The sequence below is a fragment of the Hyperolius riggenbachi genome, chromosome 10, assembly GCF_040937935.1.
Source record: "Hyperolius riggenbachi isolate aHypRig1 chromosome 10, aHypRig1.pri, whole genome shotgun sequence".
In the NCBI taxonomy this organism is placed as follows: domain Eukaryota; kingdom Metazoa; phylum Chordata; class Amphibia; order Anura; family Hyperoliidae; genus Hyperolius; species Hyperolius riggenbachi.
In genome coordinates this window covers 207,598,436-207,616,821 of record NC_090655.1, presented here as the reverse complement: position 1 = coordinate 207,616,821, position 18,386 = coordinate 207,598,436, and the positions used below count along the sequence as shown (strand labels likewise).

The 18,386-nt window shown below is 42.8% G+C and overlaps 1 pseudogene; it reads left to right on the top strand.

Annotated features, from left to right (window-relative positions):
• LOC137534269 (zinc finger protein 721-like) overlaps window positions 1-18,386 on the top strand; it is a 377,767-nt pseudogene that overhangs the window by 122,774 nt on the left and 236,607 nt on the right.

Below are 18,386 nucleotides of genomic sequence, written 5' to 3'. Positions count from 1 at the left end.
CGCGGTGGTGTGGAGGGGGGCAGAGAGCGGCGGTTGGGGGAACACAGAGGCATGTCATGAGGTAGAGGACGTGCCTCTGTGTCCCATCTGCCCCAAAAAACCACCTCGGGTTCTCTTTAAATAGTTATAGTGAACCAAATGGTAGAAAGATGTTCCAACAGAGAATATTTCAGAGCATATTTCTACCATCAGGCAATATCAATACACAGCAGACACAGGTAGGGAATCCAATCCATATTAGGCAAAATTAAAGGACATCAGAGGTGAAAATAAAAAATGATAGTATCTATCCTCCTCCTCCTAAAAATTACTTTTTTAGATATCACACAGTTTTATTTTATATTTAAATCGTTTTTAAGTTTTTACTGTTTCATTGTCTCAGTTCAATGACACCTTCCTTGAAGTATGCCAGAGCTCAAATCTATGTACTATTGACCCTTTTCATGTTTTTCATGCTCACAGAAGCCATTTACTGACAAGAAAGTGTTTTATGGCTGTAATTACTTATCAGTGACGGTTACGCTATAGTCCAACCCAGTCCCGACTCGACAGAAACTGTCACTTGCATACCTGATTTTTACTTTTTTCAGGCATAGAAATAAAAAGAAGGAGCTCAGCATAGTTATTTGCGTGCTTGCCACTGTATATACACGTGGCTGTCTCATTATGTCACATGTCACCTCGGTTGTCCTTTAACCAGAACAGGGAGAAAAGAAAAATATCCATATTTTAGTAGGCAAAAGGTTGGCATCCATTGTTTTTAAAGGGTTCCCACCAAACAGAGGTGGAAACACAACAATGCAGAGTGGTGTTATTTATGGGCATTATGTTAGTGTCTTTCAGGCCCCTTTCACACTATTGTGTTGTGGTAAATTTGCGTTAAACAAATTTACTGCAACATAGCGCTAAGTCAGTGACAGTCTAAGTAGACATACTTAGTGTGATGCGGTGCAACGGAAGTACTCAAATCGCAGCAATCCCGACGCAAAATCAACAGGGCGTTACCGCCTGATCTGCGCTTCCATGCGGATTAAGCACTAATTCAAGTCTATGGCAATGCAGTAATTGGAAACGGGCGTGATCCCCGCACTTTGATTGGCCCAATAGGCTGCCTGTCACATGCAAGTAATGACACTTAAGGTGTGCTGATTAAATAGCAGGAGTAACAGGAGGTTACTTGCGCTACTTAACTTAGTGAATCAACCCCATGGAGAGGAGGCGGGGCCAGCTAGAATAGCACTGATTAACAATGAAGGGGCAGGGATGCAGAGCAGCAGCATATCGAAAGGAGGCGTGGCCAGCCAGGAGAGGCATGAACAACAATTAAGGGGCAGAGATGCAGTGTAGCAGCACATAGAGTGAAGGCGGGGCCACCTGCGAGAGTAGGGGCGGGGTTACAAACACACGCACCAGGAGCATGTTTCCCAACTGTCCCTCTGTCAGGGAGACCTACCCTCTTTGAGAACCAAATCTTCCTGTCCCTCTTCCTTCCTCATTTGTCCCTCTTTCAATGTGTTTAACTGACTCTAAACTTTATTCCCATCAATTCAATTGATATATTTCTTATTTTCAAATGTTAGTGTGAAGGGAAACGAATCATGATAGAGAGGACCAGTGTAGTTTGAATGATTATCTACAACTTTTTGTTCTGAATTTTTTTTGATATGCATGATGAGGGGTGTGGTGGGGGTGGAGTTAGAGGTGTGGTGGGGCGTGTCTTAGTGTCCGTCTTTCATATCTTATAAAGTTGGGAGGTATGCCAGGAAAGCTCTGTGGTCTCTGAGTTTGGCCATAGCAGCAGAGGCAGAGACTGAGAAAGAATGGCTGTGTCCGTGTATAGGGGATGCCACACCCTACACCTTGCTGTCTGAACCTTGTAAATCCAGAACTTCATGGGCAGAGGTGTCTGCAGATTAGTGGCCACTACCACAGGGTGGGCACACGGAAGTGTGGGAAACTCCCATAGGATGTGACCAGCTGAGGGAAGAAGACATGACATTATAAGCTACTGTCCTGCAGGTTTTCCCCAATTTAACACTTCCTGCTGGAACAGATTTACTATGTATCTGTAGAGAAAAGCAGAGGTCGGGATGGATTATAAAGTGTATCCTATCATCCCCTTAAAAGTAACTTCCATACCAAAGACTTTTATATAACTGTTATGACTTGTTTGCCAGTTTTCTAGTGTCCCCCCTACTTGTGCCATAGATTATGGTTGCCATCATTGCCTTAATCCTCCAGTATGTAATGTCCCCCCCCCCCATCCCAGTAATGCCATTTCATTCCCAGTATAGCCATGTCCTCCCTGTGTCCCCCAGCATTGCCATTATCCCCCAGTATGTAATGTCCCCCATCCTAGTAATGCCATTTCATTCCCAGTATAGCCATGTCCTCCCTGTGTCCCCCAGCATTGCTATTATCCCCCAGTATGTAATGTCCCCTATCCTAGTAATGCAATTTCTTTCCTAGTATAGCTGTGTCCTCCCTGTGTCCCCCAGCATTACCATTATCTCCAGTATGTAATGTCCCCCATTCTAGTAATGCAATTTCTTTCCTAGTATAGCCGTGTCCTCCCTGTGTCCCCCAGCATAGCCATTATCCCCCAGTATGTAATGTCCCCCATCCTAGTAATGCCATTTCCCCCCATGCCATTAATGCAATTTCTTTCCCAGTATAGCCATGTCCTCCCTGTGTCCATCAGCATTGCCATTATCCCCCAGTATGTAATATCCCCCATGCCATTAATGCAATTTCTTTCCCAGTATAGCCATGTCTTCCCTGTGTCCCCCAGCATTGCCATTATCTCCCAGTATGTAATTTCTCCCACCCTTGTAAAGCCATTTTTTCCCTATATAGCCATGTCCACACTTCAGTATTGTTCCCTTCTCCCACCTCCATGCAGAGTTGTAAATGAAAGGATTTACATTGGGTTATAGCTACCTGTCACAGTGTGCTCCAGCATCAGTCTCTGCCTCTTCTCTCCTCATATCCTGATCCATCTACCAGTACCAACACTGCTGTAACATCACCTGAATGGTAACAGTGGGAGGTGGATGTGAGGAGAGAAGGCCAGCCAGAGAGCAGGCAGAGGGAGTACAAGACTGCAGCATGCTGTAAGTATAGTGCACAGATAACTATTAAAAAAAAAAAAACCTTTTCATGCATTCCTGCAACACTTTGCATAGCCACCCACAAGTGACAGCAATTGGGAGATGGGGATTCCTGTATCTGTACTTTCACCACTGACAACAGTACAACCAAGATTATCCTCTTCTTATTATCTATCAAAACGCAGGAGCATCCTGCACGGATCACATGACAACATCACTGAGGATGAATGAGGACCAGAGTCACATGACTGAGAGGATGTTCAACCTCACCATGGAGATGATCTATCTGCTGACTGGAGAGGTGAGAAGGATTCTGGGAGGTCACATGACATTACTCTTGTCTCTATTGATAAAACACACACCTGACTAGAGAGGTAAAGAGTATCGCTGGGAAATTCTGTGACATTATTGTTGGTCTTTCTATACAGAGTTTTCCTCCAGTGAAGTCTGGTGATCATGTGACCATCGGGGTGCCCCCACCTCCCTCCCTGACATCTGAGACACTCAACAAGGAGAAGATTCTGGAAGTCACCAGAAAGATGATGGAGCTGCTGTCAGGAGATGTGAGTAGTGCTGGGAATTATGGGACATTGTCCAGTAACAGCAAGGGATTTGTCTGGGTGGTGACTTTATCATTGTGTGTGTCAGGTTCCGATAAGGTGTGAGGATGTTACCATGTACTTCTCTATGGAGGAATGGAAGTATATAGAAGGACACAAGGACCTCTACAAGGACGTCATGATGCAGAATCAGCCACCCCTCACATCACCGGGTAAGAGGAGACGTTTATTTCTTGTAAAGGAGAGAGCAGTACAGACAGCCTAGATCCCCCATCGTTTGATAAACGTGTAGAGACAATGCATTTAGTCTGTGTGTGTATATTTCCTGTAGATGAATCCAGTAACAGAAACCAACCAGAGAGATGTACAGGTCCTCTTTTTTCACAGGATTGTCTTCAGGGAGATCTAATTATCCCCCAACATTATCAGGTAGGGGACTGAGGGTCATTACAGATCCCAAACTGTGTGACATTGTTTCCTTTTTGTGTCTGCTGTTATCTGTGTTCACAATATTCACAAACTCCACAAAAGGTACATATCCTCACTAATTTCCAGATGCCAACCCAATCGTAATCTCACATTTGCACATGATCTCCTGTTGTCCTCCTCTAGAATTACCTCTTCACATTCACGTTTACAAGATTTTGCACGCGCTTCACCCTTCCCCTGGAATGCCCTCCCACAACACATCCGTCACTCGCCAACCTTTGTCACCTTTAAATGGTCACTAAAAACTCACTTGTTCTGACAAGCATATGCGCTACCTTAGGCCAATTTCCTTTTGTCCTAAGACCAAATTGCATTCCTACAAGATATCCTGAAACACACAGCCTCTATGTTTGTTGTATACTACCCCTCCTCTTGTCTCCCTTTCCATTCCCTTTAGATTGTAAGCTTACAAGGGCAGGTCTCTCTCCCCCTTTTATGTCTTGGAAATCATTATACATTTTATTCATCTTGTTACTTTTATTACTGTCATTACCAATTCTGTATTTTGTATTCTGTATTTTGTATCATTTTTGTATTTTGCCACTAATTATGTATCTTGTATATTGGTGTACACCATTGTCTGTATTATTATGTACCCCATGTTTGTATCTTACTTTGAACAGCACGACGGAATATGTTGGCGCTTTATAAATCAGTAATAATAATAATAATTGAAATGACCTCTCATTTTGTGCACTTAGGGTGGAGAACATGTAAACGCTGGGGTTAATGAGGAAGCAGAAGAGACATATGTGAGGAGTGATCAGCAGTCTATGGAGGAGGGTGACATGATGGAAACCATTAACGAGGAAGAAGAAGAAATGTGTGTGAGGAATGATCAGCAGACTGTGGAGGAGGGAGGCATATTGAGAACATCTAAGGAGGATGACATTATTACAGGGATGAGCATTGGTGAGTGATAAACATTAGAGACTGAATGTTATTATTTAGCTGACCAAGAAATATGTCTTTGCTGGGCACAGTATAGATCTCATGAAGCCAGTAAGTGGGGGAGGGGCTGTAAGAATATGAGTGGTGTTTGTGGGAGAGGAGACTGAATGAAAAGTAGTTAAAAGGTCCCTCTTCTAAAACAACTATCCCAAGCAGATCCGTATTTCAGTCCCGACATCGGTATGGGTAAGCAGTGGGAGATTAGTACAGACATAGGTATGGGCAAGCAGTGGGAGATGAGTACAGACATGGGTATGGGGCAAGCAATGGCAAGATTAGTACAGACATGGGTATGGGCAAAAAGTGGCGAGATTAGTACAGACATGGGTATGGGCAAGCAGTGGCGAGATTAGTACAGACATGGGTGTGGGCAAAAAGTGGCGAGATTAGTACAGACATGGGTATGGGCAAGCAGTGGCGAGATTAGTACAGACATGGGTATGGGCAAGCAGTGGGAGATGAGTACAGACATGGGTATGGGGCAAGCAATGGCAAGATTAGTACAGACATGGGTATGGGCAAAAAGTGGCGAGATTAGTACAGACATGGGTATGGGCAAGCAGTGGCGAGATTAGTACAGACATGGGTGTGGGCAAAAAGTGGCGAGATTAGTACAGACATGGGTATGGGCAAGCAGTGGCGAGATTAGTACAGACATGGGTGTGGGCAACCAGTGGGAGATGAGTACAGACATGGGTATGGGGCAAGCAATGGCAAGATTAGTACAGACATGGGTATGGGCAAAAAGTGGCGAGATTAGTACAGACATGGGTATGGGCAAGCAGTGGCAAGATTAGTACAGACATGGGTGTGGGCAAAAAGTGGCGAGATTAGTACAGACATGGGTATGGGCAAGCAGTGGCGAGATTAGTACAGACATGGGTATGGGGCAAGCAATGGCAAGATTAGTACAGACATGGGTATGGGCAAAAAGTGGCGAGATTAGTACAGACATGGGTATGGGCAAGCAGTGGCGAGATTAGTACAGACATGGGTGTGGGCAAAAAGTGGCGAGATTAGTACAGACATGGGTATGGGCAAGCAGTGGCGAGATTAGTACAGACATGGGTATGGGACAAGCAGTGGGGGAGATTAGAACAATGTAGTTTGCACGCGATCATGCGGGCAGATGCTCACGATCGTGATGTTGCTGGCAACAAGGGGGATTCGCAGCAGGGGACAAAAGTCTCCTGTGCCAATCCGTACTTGTCCACCGAGAATAAACACTGTTTTTGTTCAAAGACAGTGTTTATTCTTAGAGCCACCGCGCTTCCTTCCGTCGACGATTTCCGCCAGTTTCCGCCGCCCAAACGTTACACTAATGAATGGGAACAAAGTTCCCATTCATTAATCTCCCCACAGGACACCCGTGACGCAGGCTTCCATTGAAGCCTGCTTCACTTCCCTAGTAACCATGAGCGACACATTGTTTCCTATGTAGCGTACTTGTACGCTACATAGGATTTTGCTCAGCGGGGACATCTTGTGGCCAAATAGTAAAATTACATCTACTGACTTTAGGGAATAAAAAAAAATGTATGTCGAGAGGCCATATTATTATAAATTTATGGGCTAAAAATTAGCGATGGATGTAAAACTGAAAAAATGTACCTTTATTTCCAAATAAAATATTGTCGCCATACATTATACTAGGGATATAATTTTAAAATTGAAATAACCGGGACAAATGGGCAAATAAAATGTGTGGATTTTATTTACGGTAGCATGTGGTATTTTAAAACTATAATGGCCGAAAACTAAGAAATAATGATTTTTTCCATTTTTTTCTTAATTCTTTCCATTAAAATGCATTTAGAATAAAATAATTCTTAGCATAATGTACCACCCAAAGAAAGCCTAATTGGTGGTGGAAAAAACAAGGTATAGATCATTTCTTTGTGATAAGTAGTGATAAAGTTATTGGGGAATGAAAGGGAGGAGCACTGAAATGGGAAAATTCCTCTCGGCCATAAGGTGAAAAATACCCGTGGGCTGAAATGGTTAAAAAAGTGGGCGGAGTCAGCAACAGCCAAAGGGAAAAAAATAATTGCTGCTAAAATCAGTCAAAGTATTGTGACATAAAAACTTGGGCAGGTGTTTGAGGTTTACTGCTTCGTCCCCAGGGGATATGAGTCAACGTCCCAGCTCCTGCCATAGACATTCTTTTTTTTTTTTTTTTTTTTTGCCCATGTCAGGTGATCCAGGAGTCGAACTCATAACGTTCCCCTTGGTAGACGGACACAGTCCCCCTTCACTACATGCCTGCCCAATGTTGATCGGTGCAAATAATCCTTTTGACATGGAAACGCTATTCATCCCACAGTTTTAAGAGTTTTAGGAGGGCATGTGTGAAATTTTGCACACTTCTTCGGCCCAAAGCCGTGTAGGTTGCTTGTGCTCTGTTAAGCGATTTTACCCTCGGTGCCCCTGGGGCGGCCCCCCGAAAACCCCATTTTTTCCCATAGACTTTCATTGGAAAATGTTAAACTTTCGCCAATCAGACAGATGTGAAGGTAAACTCACCAAACTTGGGTCACTTAGTCATGGGGTTGACATAACATTTCTGTCACATTTTGGGGACTGCAAAAGTGGGCGGAGCCACAGACAACCAATCGGATTTTCCCTATTGACTTTAATGAGAAAGTTGTAAAAGCTGTCATTCTAACAGATTTAAAGCCAGAGTCCCCAGACTTGGCACCGTGGGTCACTGGGTCACTATGGTTAGAATTTTGGAAAAGTGGGCGGAGTCGTCAACAGCCAATCACATTTCAGCTGTTTGTTTTATATGGGAAAATTTAAATTGCAGCTTGGGTTGTAGCTTGGGTTCAAATTTTTTAAAGTGGGCAAAGCCACAAGCAGCCAATTGAATTTCAGTGATTTATTTACATGGGAACATTTAAAATTCTGATATTCTCATAATATTGATGTCAAGGACCCCAAAGTTTACAAATGTTCTCACTGGGTATTTGCACTTCAAGGTTAGAAAAAGTGGGCGGAGCCACTGACTACCAATCGTATTTCACTCATTGATTTGCAATGGAGAAATTAAAACTTCTGCCATTTCGACACTTTGAATGCCAGGATTCCCAAACCTTAAAGTGTTGGCCACTGAGTGACTGTGGTTCACAGTTAGGGGAAAAAAGGGGTGGGGCAATAACAGCCAATCAGATTTCAGCTATTGACCTTAATGAAAAAGATTAACTACTGCTATTATTGCAGTTTAAATGCCAGGCATCCCAAACTTAGCACAATTACTCACTGGGTGACTGCGGTCAAAATTTAGCAAAAGTGGGTGGAGCCACAAACAGCCAATCAGATTTCACTTATTGACGTCAATGTAAATTTTTTAAATATTGCCATTCTCACAGTTTTAAAGCCAGAGGCCCCAAACTTGGCACAGACCATGACTGGGTGACTGGGGTTAAAATTCAGAAAACTTGGCGGAGCTTACAACAGCCAATCAAATGTTACCTATTGCAATTCAATGGTAATATGCTGCTTTCTTTCTGATTTTTCACAGGCATGCTTTGGAATATGGCAGAAAATCTACCCAAAAAATGATTCAGTAACTCCTTTTAAATAAAACAATATCAGATATGTGCGGTTACATTGCTTTTGTAGTAAAAAGCAGTGTCCAAAGAAAATTGTCAATAATTGAGCTTTCACAGAGTATAAATCACATGCTTGTATTTTCCAGTGTAGGCCGCTTACAATGAAGTCTGAGGGCCTGTTTCCACTACACGCAGATTCTGCATGCAGAAAACGGACTCCAATGAATGCCTATGGGCCTGTTTCCACTGAACGCGATTTTTCTGATGCAGATTTCCCATAGGCATTCATTGGAGTGGGTGGGTTGGAGTACAGTGGGTTGCAAAAGTATTCCGCTCCCTTGAAGTTTTCCACATTTTGTCATATTACTGCCACAAACATGAATCAATTTTATTGGAATTCCACATGAAAGACCAACACAAACTGGTGCACACATGAGAAGTGGAACGAAAATCATACATGATTCCAAACATTTTTACAAATAAATAACTGCAAAGTGGTGTGTGCATAATTATTCGGCCCCCTTTGATCTGAGTGCAGTCAGTTGCCTATAGACATTGCCTGATGAGTGCTAATGACTAGAGTGCACCTGTGTGTAATCTAATGTCAGTACAAATACAGCTGCTCTGTGAGGGCCTCAGAGGTTGTCTAAGAGAATATTGGGAGCAACAACACCGTGAAGTCCAAAGAACTCACAAGACAGGTCAGGGATCAAGTTATTGAGAAATTTAAAGCAGGCTTAGGCTACAAAAAGATTTCCAAAGCCTTGAACATCCCAAGGAGCACTGTTCAAGCGATCATTCAGAAATGGAAGGAGTATGGCACAACTGTAAACCTACCAAGGCAAGGCCATCCACCTAAACTCACAGGCCGAGCAAGGAGAGCGCTGATCAGAGATGCAGTCAAGAGGCCCATGGTGACTCTGGACGAGCTGCAGAGATCTACAGCTCAGGTGGGAGACTCTATTAGTCATGCACTGTACAAAGTTGGCCTTTATGGAAGAGTGGCAAGAAGAAAGGCATTGTTAACAGAAAGCATAAGAAGTCCCGTTTGCAGTTTGCCACAAGCTATGAGGGGGGGACACAGCAACCATGTGGAAGAAGGTGCTCTGGTCAGATGAGACCAAAATGGAACTTTTTGGCCAAAATGCAAAACGCTATGTGTGGCGGAAAACTAACACTACACATCACTCTGAACACACCATCCCCACTGTCAAATATGGTGGTGGCAGCATCATGCTGGGGGGTTGCATTTCTCCAGCAGGGACAGGGAAGCTACTCAGAGTTGATGGGAAGATGGATGGAGCCAAATACAGGGCTAACTTGGAAGAAAACCTCTTGGAGACTGCAAAAGACTTGAGACAGGGGCGGAGGTTCACCTTCCAGCAGGACAATGACCCTAAACATAAAGCCAGGGCAACAATGGAATGGTTTAAAACAAAACATATCCATGTGTTAGAATGGCCCAGTCAAAGTCCAGATCTAAATCCTATTGAAAATCTGTGGCAAGATCTGAAAACTGCTGTTCACAAACGCTGTCCATCTAATCTGACTGAGCTGGAGCTGTTTTGCAAAGAAGAATGGGCAAGGATTTCAGTCTCTAGATGTGCAAAGATGGTAGAGACATACCCTAAAAGACTGGCAGCTGTAATTGCAGCAAAAGGGGTTTCTACAAAGTATTGACTCAGGGGGCCGAATAATTACGCACACCCCACTTTGCAGTAATTGATTTGTAAAAAATGTTTGGAATGATGTATGATTTTCGATCCACTTCTCACATGTACACCACTTTGTATTGGTCTTTCACGTGGAATTCCAATAAAATTGATGCATGTTTGTGGCAGTAACGTGACAAAATGTGGAAAACTTCAAAGGGGCCGAATACTTTAGCAACCCCCAAAGAAAATTGTCAATAATTGAGCTTTCACAGAGTATAAATCACATGCTTGTATTTTCCAGTGTAGACCGCTTACTATGAAGTCTGAGGTAAAGAGATTGTCAAATTCCCACCAAAATCACTTCATTTAGTAAACTGCACCCCCTGAGGTACCCTTGGATGGATGCATTGATCATTTTGGCTGCAGAGATTATTGGTGAAATTTGATAGAATGTATAACAACATGAAAAATTCATTTCTTTTAGAAGATATGTCAGCTCTTCAGCTTTTTCACAGATATGTTTTGGAGCATTTTAGTAATTCCCCCCAAAAATGATGTAGTAACTACTTCTGAATAAAACAATATAAGATATATGTGGCTACATTGTTTCTGTGGTTAAAAAAAACAGTGCCCAGAGATAGTTCTCAATATACATACATTACATAAACTAACCGTATAAGGGATACAGCCCCTGCCTACAGTACCTTTACACAGTGTATATATATAGATAGATAGATAGATAGATAGATAGATAGATAGATAGATAGATAGATAGATACACTGCTGACTTCACCTACATACTAGAGGTGACTGGAAAGGGTTCACAAGGGTTGTGGGGTGAAATTATGTGAGTAAATGTGTTTTTACACTGTAACGCTGTCTGTGAGACACAGACACACAGCAGCTACAGCTCTCTCTGTCCAGAGATCACTGCAGACTGGTGGAGAAAGCTGGAGAGAATGCAACTTTGTTGCTTTCTATCTAGTGATCACAGTGATTGGATCACAGCGATCACATGGTAGGAAGCCAATAAAATTGGCTCCTTACCGATTCATTAAGGCCTCGTTCACATCAGGTGCGTTTGGGATCGCACATAAATGGACTTTAAAAACGCAAGCGTGTTTCAGCTCATTTTTGCACGTTTTTGTATGCATTTCTATGCGTTTTCCCCCTGAATAATGGGAGGGCTCGGCAGGATTTCTATATGTGTACAAAACTACAATTACAAGTAGAGTTATGCATAAAAAAATACACAATACCTTGATTTACCACAGCCGATTCACCAGCAGCGCGCACAGTCGATTGACACAGTACCGTTGAAATCCAGCTGTGTTAACACTATGCCGCTTCCGAGACATGTGGCCACAACTGCGGCATAGGATTTACTTATCTCGAGGCAATTAAGCAGTATCTTTTGCATTTTCAACTAGCCTGTCATGTGAGTCCTGTGCGGTGCATGTCCAGATTTTGCCGCAAAATTAATAAACCTGTATGCGTCTGCGTTTGCATTTTTGCTCTCGCTTGTATTGTTGACTTTGATATCACCATGAAGCACTCACTTTCGAGAAGAAAAAAATGAATGCAGGCATTGTTGTGGTAACTAGCGGCGTAATGCTGACGTTAGGACCGGTGAAATTGCGCACAGCAAAATTATCAGCCTTTCACATATCAGACCCTTAATCTCAAGTTCACTGTGATAAGCTTATTTTAACCATTTATGCCACGCGGACGTGAGCTTCACGTCCCCAGCAGCAGCTGCTACAGCCGCAGGGACGCGCTAGTCACGTCCCTGCAGTTTGGGGGGGTTTGCACGCGATCATGTGGGCAGATGCTCACGATCGTGATGTTGCTGGCAACAAGGGGGATTGGCAGCAGGGGACAAAAGTCTCCTGTGCCAATCCGTACTTGTCCACCGAGAATAAACACTGTTTTTGTTCAAAGACAGTGTTTATTCTAAGAGCCACCGCGCTTCCTTCCGTCGACGATTTCCGCCGGTTTCCGCCGCCCAAACGTTACACTAATGAATGGGAACAAAGTTCCCATTCATTAATCTCCCCACAGGACACCCGTGACGCAGGCTTCCATTGAAGCCTGCGTCACTTCCCTAGTAACCATGAGCGACACATTGTTTCCTATGTAGCGTACTTGTACGCTACATAGGATTTTGCTCAGCGGGGACATCTTGTGGCCAAATAGTAAAATTACATCTACTGACTTTAGGGAATAAAAAAAAATGTATGTCGAGAGGCCATATTATTATAAATTTATGGGCTAAAAATTAGCGATGGATGTAAAACTGAAAAAATGTACCTTTATTTCCAAATAAAATATTGTCACCATACATTATACTAGGGATATAATTTTAAAATTGAAATAACCGCGACAAATGGGCAAATAAAATGTGTGGATTTTATTTACGTTAGCATGTGGTATTTTAAAACTATAATGGCCGAAAACTAAGAAATAATGATTTTTTCCATTTTTTTCTTAATTCTTTCCATTAAAATGCATTTAGAATAAAATAATTCTTAGCATAATGTACCACCCAAAGAAAGCCTAATTGGTGGTGGAAAAAACAAGGTATAGATCATTTCTTTGTGATAAGTAGTGATAAAGTTATTGGGGAATGAAAGGGAGGAGCGCTGAAATGGGAAAATTCCTCTCGGCCATAAGGTGAAAAATACCCGTGGGCTGAAATGGTTAAAAAAGTGGGCGGAGTCAGCAACAGCCAAAGGGAAAAAAATAATTGCTGCTAAAATCAGTCAAAGTATTGTGACATAAAAACTTGGGCAGGTGTGTGAGGTTTACTGCTTCGTCCCCAGGGGATATGAGTCAACGTCCCAGCTCCTGCCATAGACATTCTTTTTTTTTTTTTTTGCCCATGTCAGGTGATCCAGGAGTCGAACTCATAACGTTCCCCTTGGTAGACGGACACAGTCCCCCTTCACTACATGCCTGCCCAATGTTGATCGGTGCAAATAATCCTTTTGACATGGAAACGCTATTCATCCCACAGTTTTAAGAGTTTTAGGAGGGCATGTGTGAAATTTTGCACACTTCTTCGGCCCATAGCCGTGTAGGTTGCTTGTGCTCTGTTAAGCGATTTTACCCTCGGTGCCCCTGGGGCGGCCCCCCGAAAACCCCATTTTTTCCCATAGACTTTCATTGGAAAATGTTAAACTTTCGCCAATCAGACAGATGTGAAGGTAAACTCACCAAACTTGGGTCACTTAGTCATGGGGTTGACATAACATTTCTGTCACATTTTGGGGACTGCAAAAGTGGGCGGAGCCACAGACAACCAATCGGATTTTCCCTATTGACTTTAATGAGAAAGTTGTAAAAGCTGTCATTCTAACAGATTTAAAGCCAGAGTCCCCAGACTTGGCACCGTGGGTCACTGGGTTACTATGGTTAGAATTTTGGAAAAGTGGGCGGAGTCGTCGACAGCCAATCACATTTCAGCTGTTTGTTTTATATGGGAAAATTTAAATTGCAGCTTGGGTTGTAGCTTGGGTTCAAATTTTTTAAAGTGGGCGGAGCCACAAGCAGCCAATTGAATTTCAGTGATTTATTTACATGGGAACATTTAAAATTCTGATATTCTCATAATATTGATGTCAACTAAGGCCCCCAAAGTTTACAAATGTTCTCACTGGGTGTTTGCACTTCAAGGTTAGAAAAAGTGGGCGGAGCCACTGACTACCAATCGTATTTCACTCATTGATTTTCAATGGAGAAATTAAAACTTCTGCCATTTCGACACTTTGAATGCCAGGATTCCCAAACCTTAAAGTGTTGGCCACTGAGTGACTGTGGTTCACAGTTAGGGGAAAAAAGGGGTGGGGCAATAACAGCCAATCAGATTTCAGCTATTGACCTTAATGAAAAAGATTAACTACTGCTATTATTGCAGTTTAAATGCCAGGCATCCCAAACTTAGCACAATTACTCACTGGGTGACTGCGGTCAAAATTTAGCAAAAGTGGGTGGAGCCACAAACAGCCAATCAGATTTCACTTATTGACGTCAATGTAAATTTTTTAAATATTGCCATTCTCACAGTTTTAAAGCCAGAGGCCCCAAACTTGGCACAGACCATGACTGGGTGACTGGGGTTAAAATTCAGAAAACTGGGCGGAGCTTACAACAGCCAATCAAATGTTACCTATTGCAATTCAATGGTAATATGCTGCTTTCTTTCTGATTTTTCACAGGCATGCTTTGGAATATGGCAGAAAATCTACCCAAAAAATGATTCAGTAACTCCTTTTAAATAAAACAATATCAGATATGTGCGGTTACATTGCTTTTGTAGTAAAAAGCAGTGTCCAAAGAAAATTGTCAATAATTGAGCTTTCACAGAGTATAAATCACATGCTTGTATTTTCCAGTGTAGGCCGCTTACAATGAAGTCTGAGGGCCTGTTTCCACTACACGCAGATTCTGCATGCAGAAAACTGACTCCAATGAATGCCTATGGGCCTGTTTCCACTGAACGCGATTTTTCTGATGCAGATTTCCCATAGGCATTCATTGGAGTGGGTGGGTTGGAGTACAGTGGGTTGCAAAAGTATTCCGCTCCCTTGAAGTTTTCCACATTTTGTCATATTACTGCCACAAACATGAATCAATTTTATTGGAATTCCACATGAAAGACCAACACAAACTGGTGTACACATGAGAAGTGGAACGAAAATCATACATGATTCCAAACATTTTTACAAATAAATAACTGCAAAGTGGTGTGTGCATAATTATTCGGCCCCCTTTGATCTGAGTGCAGTCAGTTGCCTATAGACATTGCCTGATGAGTGCTAATGACTAGAGTGCACCTGTGTGTAATCTAATGTCAGTACAAATACAGCTGCTCTGTGAGGGCCTCAGAGGTTGTCTAAGAGAATATTGGGAGCAACAACACCGTGAAGTCCAAAGAACTCACAAGACAGGTCAGGGATCAAGTTATTGAGAAATTTAAAGCAGGCTTAGGCTACAAAAAGATTTCCAAAGCCTTGAACATCCCAAGGAGCACTGTTCAAGCGATCATTCAGAAATGGAAGGAGTATGGCACAACTGTAAACCTACCAAGGCAAGGCCATCCACCTAAACTCACAGGCCGACCAAGGAGAGCGCTGATCAGAGATGCAGTCAAGAGGCCCATGGTGACTCTGGACGAGCTGCAGAGATCTACAGCTCAGGTGGGAGACTCTATTAGTCATGCACTGTACAAAGTTGGCCTTTATGGAAGAGTGGCAAGAAGAAAGGCATTGTTAACAGAAAGCATAAGAAGTCCCGTTTGCAGTTTGCCACAAGCTATGGGGGGGACACAGCAACCATGTGGAAGAAGGTGCTCTGGTCAGATGAGACCAAAATGGAACTTTTTGGCCAAAATGCAAAACGCTATGTGTGGCGGAAAACTAACACTACACATCACTCTGAACACACCATCCCCACTGTCAAATATGGTGGTGGCAGCATCATGCTGGGGGGTTGCATTTCTCCAGCAGGGACAGGGAAGCTACTCAGAGTTGATGGGAAGATGGATGGAGCCAAATACAGGGCTAACTTGGAAGAAAACCTCTTGGAGACTGCAAAAGACTTGAGACAGGGGCGGAGGTTCACCTTCCAGCAGGACAATGACCCTAAACATAAAGCCAGGGCAACAATGGAATGGTTTAAAACAAAACATATCCATGTGTTAGAATGGCCCAGTCAAAGTCCAGATCTAAATCCTATTGAAAATCTTTGGCAAGATCTGAAAACTGCTGTTCACAAACGCTGTCCATCTAATCTGACTGAGCTGGAGCTGTTTTGCAAAGAAGAATGGGCAAGGATTTCAGTCTCTAGATGTGCAAAGATGGTAGAGACATACCCTAAAAGACTGGCAGCTGTAATTGCAGCAAAAGGTGTTTCTACAAAGTATTGACTCAGGGGGCCAAATAATTACGCACACCCCACTTTGCAGTAATTGATTTGTAAAAAATGTTTGGAATGATGTATGATTTTCGATCCACTTCTCACATGTACACCACTTTGTATTGGTCTTTCACGTGGAATTCCAATAAAATTGATGCATGTTTGTGGCAGTAACGTGACAAAATGTGGAAAACTTCAAAGGGGCCGAATACTTTAGCAACCCCCAAAGAAAATTGTCAATAATTGAGCTTTCACAGAGTATAAATCACATGCTTGTATTTTCCAGTGTAGACCGCTTACAATGAAGTCTGAGGTAAAGAGATTGTCAAATTCCCACCAAAATCACTTCATTTAGTAAACTACACCCCCTGAGGTACCCTTGGATGGATGCATTGATCATTTTGGCTGCAGAGATTATTGGTGAAATTTGATAGAATGTATAACAACATGAAAAATTCATTTCTTTTAGAAGATATGTCAGCTCTTCAGCTTTTTCACAGATATGTTTTGGAGCATTTTAGTAATTCCCCTCAAAAATGATGTAGTAACTACTTCTGAATAAAACAATATAAGATATATGTGGCTACATTGTTTCTGTGGTTAAAAAAAACAGTGCCCAGAGATAGTTCTCAATATACATACATTACATAAACTAACCGTATAAGGGATACAGCCCCTGTATACAGTACCTTTACACAGTGTATATATATAGATAGATAGATAGATAGATAGATAGATAGATAGATAGATAGATAGATAGATAGATACACTGCTGACTTCACCTACATACTAGAGGTGACTGGAAAGGGTTCACAAGGGTTGTGGGGTGAAATTATGTGAGTAAATGTGTTTTTACACTGTAACGCTGTCTGTGAGACACAGACACACAGCAGCTACAGCTCTCTCTGTCCAGAGATCACTGCAGACTGGTGGAGAAAGCTGGAGAGAATGCAACTTTGTTGCTTTCTATCTAGTGATCACAGTGATTGGATCACAGCGATCACATGGTAGGAAGCCAATAAAATTGGCTCCTTACCGATTCATTAAGGCCTCGTTCACATCAGGTGCGTTTGGGATCGCACATAAATGGACTTTAAAAACGCAAGCGTGTTTCAGCTCATTTTTGCACGTTTTTGTATGCATTTCTATGCGTTTTCCCCCTGAATAATGGGAGGGCTCGGCAGGATTTCTATATGTGTACAAAACTACAATTACAAGTAGAGTTATGCATAAAAAAATACACAATACCTTGATTTACCACAGCCGATTCACCAGCAGCGCGCACAGTCGATTGACACAGTACCGTTGAAATCCAGCTGTGTTAACACTATGCCGCTTCCGAGACATGTGGCCACAACTGCGGCATAGGATTTACTTATCTCGAGGCAATTAAGCAGTATCTTTTGCATTTTCAACTAGCCTGTCATGTGAGTCCTGTGCGGTGCATGTCCAGATTTTGCCGCAAAATTAATAAACCTGTATGCGTCTGCGTTTGCATTTTTGCTCTCGCTTGTATTGTTGACTTTGATATCACCATGAAGCACTCACTTTCGAGAAGAAAAAAATGAATGCAGGCATTGTTGTGGTAACTAGCGGCGTAATGCTGACGTTAGGACCGGTGAAATTGCGCACAGCAAAATTATCAGCCTTTCACATATCAGACCCTTAATCTCAAGTTCACTGTGATAAGCTTATTTTAACCATTTATGCCACGCGGACGTGAGCTTCACGTCCCCAGCAGCAGCTGCTACAGCCGCAGGGACGCGCTAGTCACGTCCCTGCAGTTTGGGGGGGTTTGCACGCGATCATGTGGGCAGATGCTCACGATCGTGATGTTGCTGGCAACAAGGGGGATTGGCAGCAGGGGACAAAAGTCTCCTGTGCCAATCCGTACTTGTCCACCGAGAATAAACACTGTTTTTGTTCAAAGACAGTGTTTATTCTAAGAGCCACCGCGCTTCCTTCCGTCGACGATTTCCGCCGGTTTCCGCCGCCCAAACGTTACACTAATGAATGGGAACAAAGTTCCCATTCATTAATCTCCCCACAGGACACCCGTGACGCAGGCTTCCATTGAAGCCTGCTTCACTTTCCTAGTAACCATGAGCGACACATTGTTTCCTATGTAGCGTACTTGTACGCTACATAGGATTT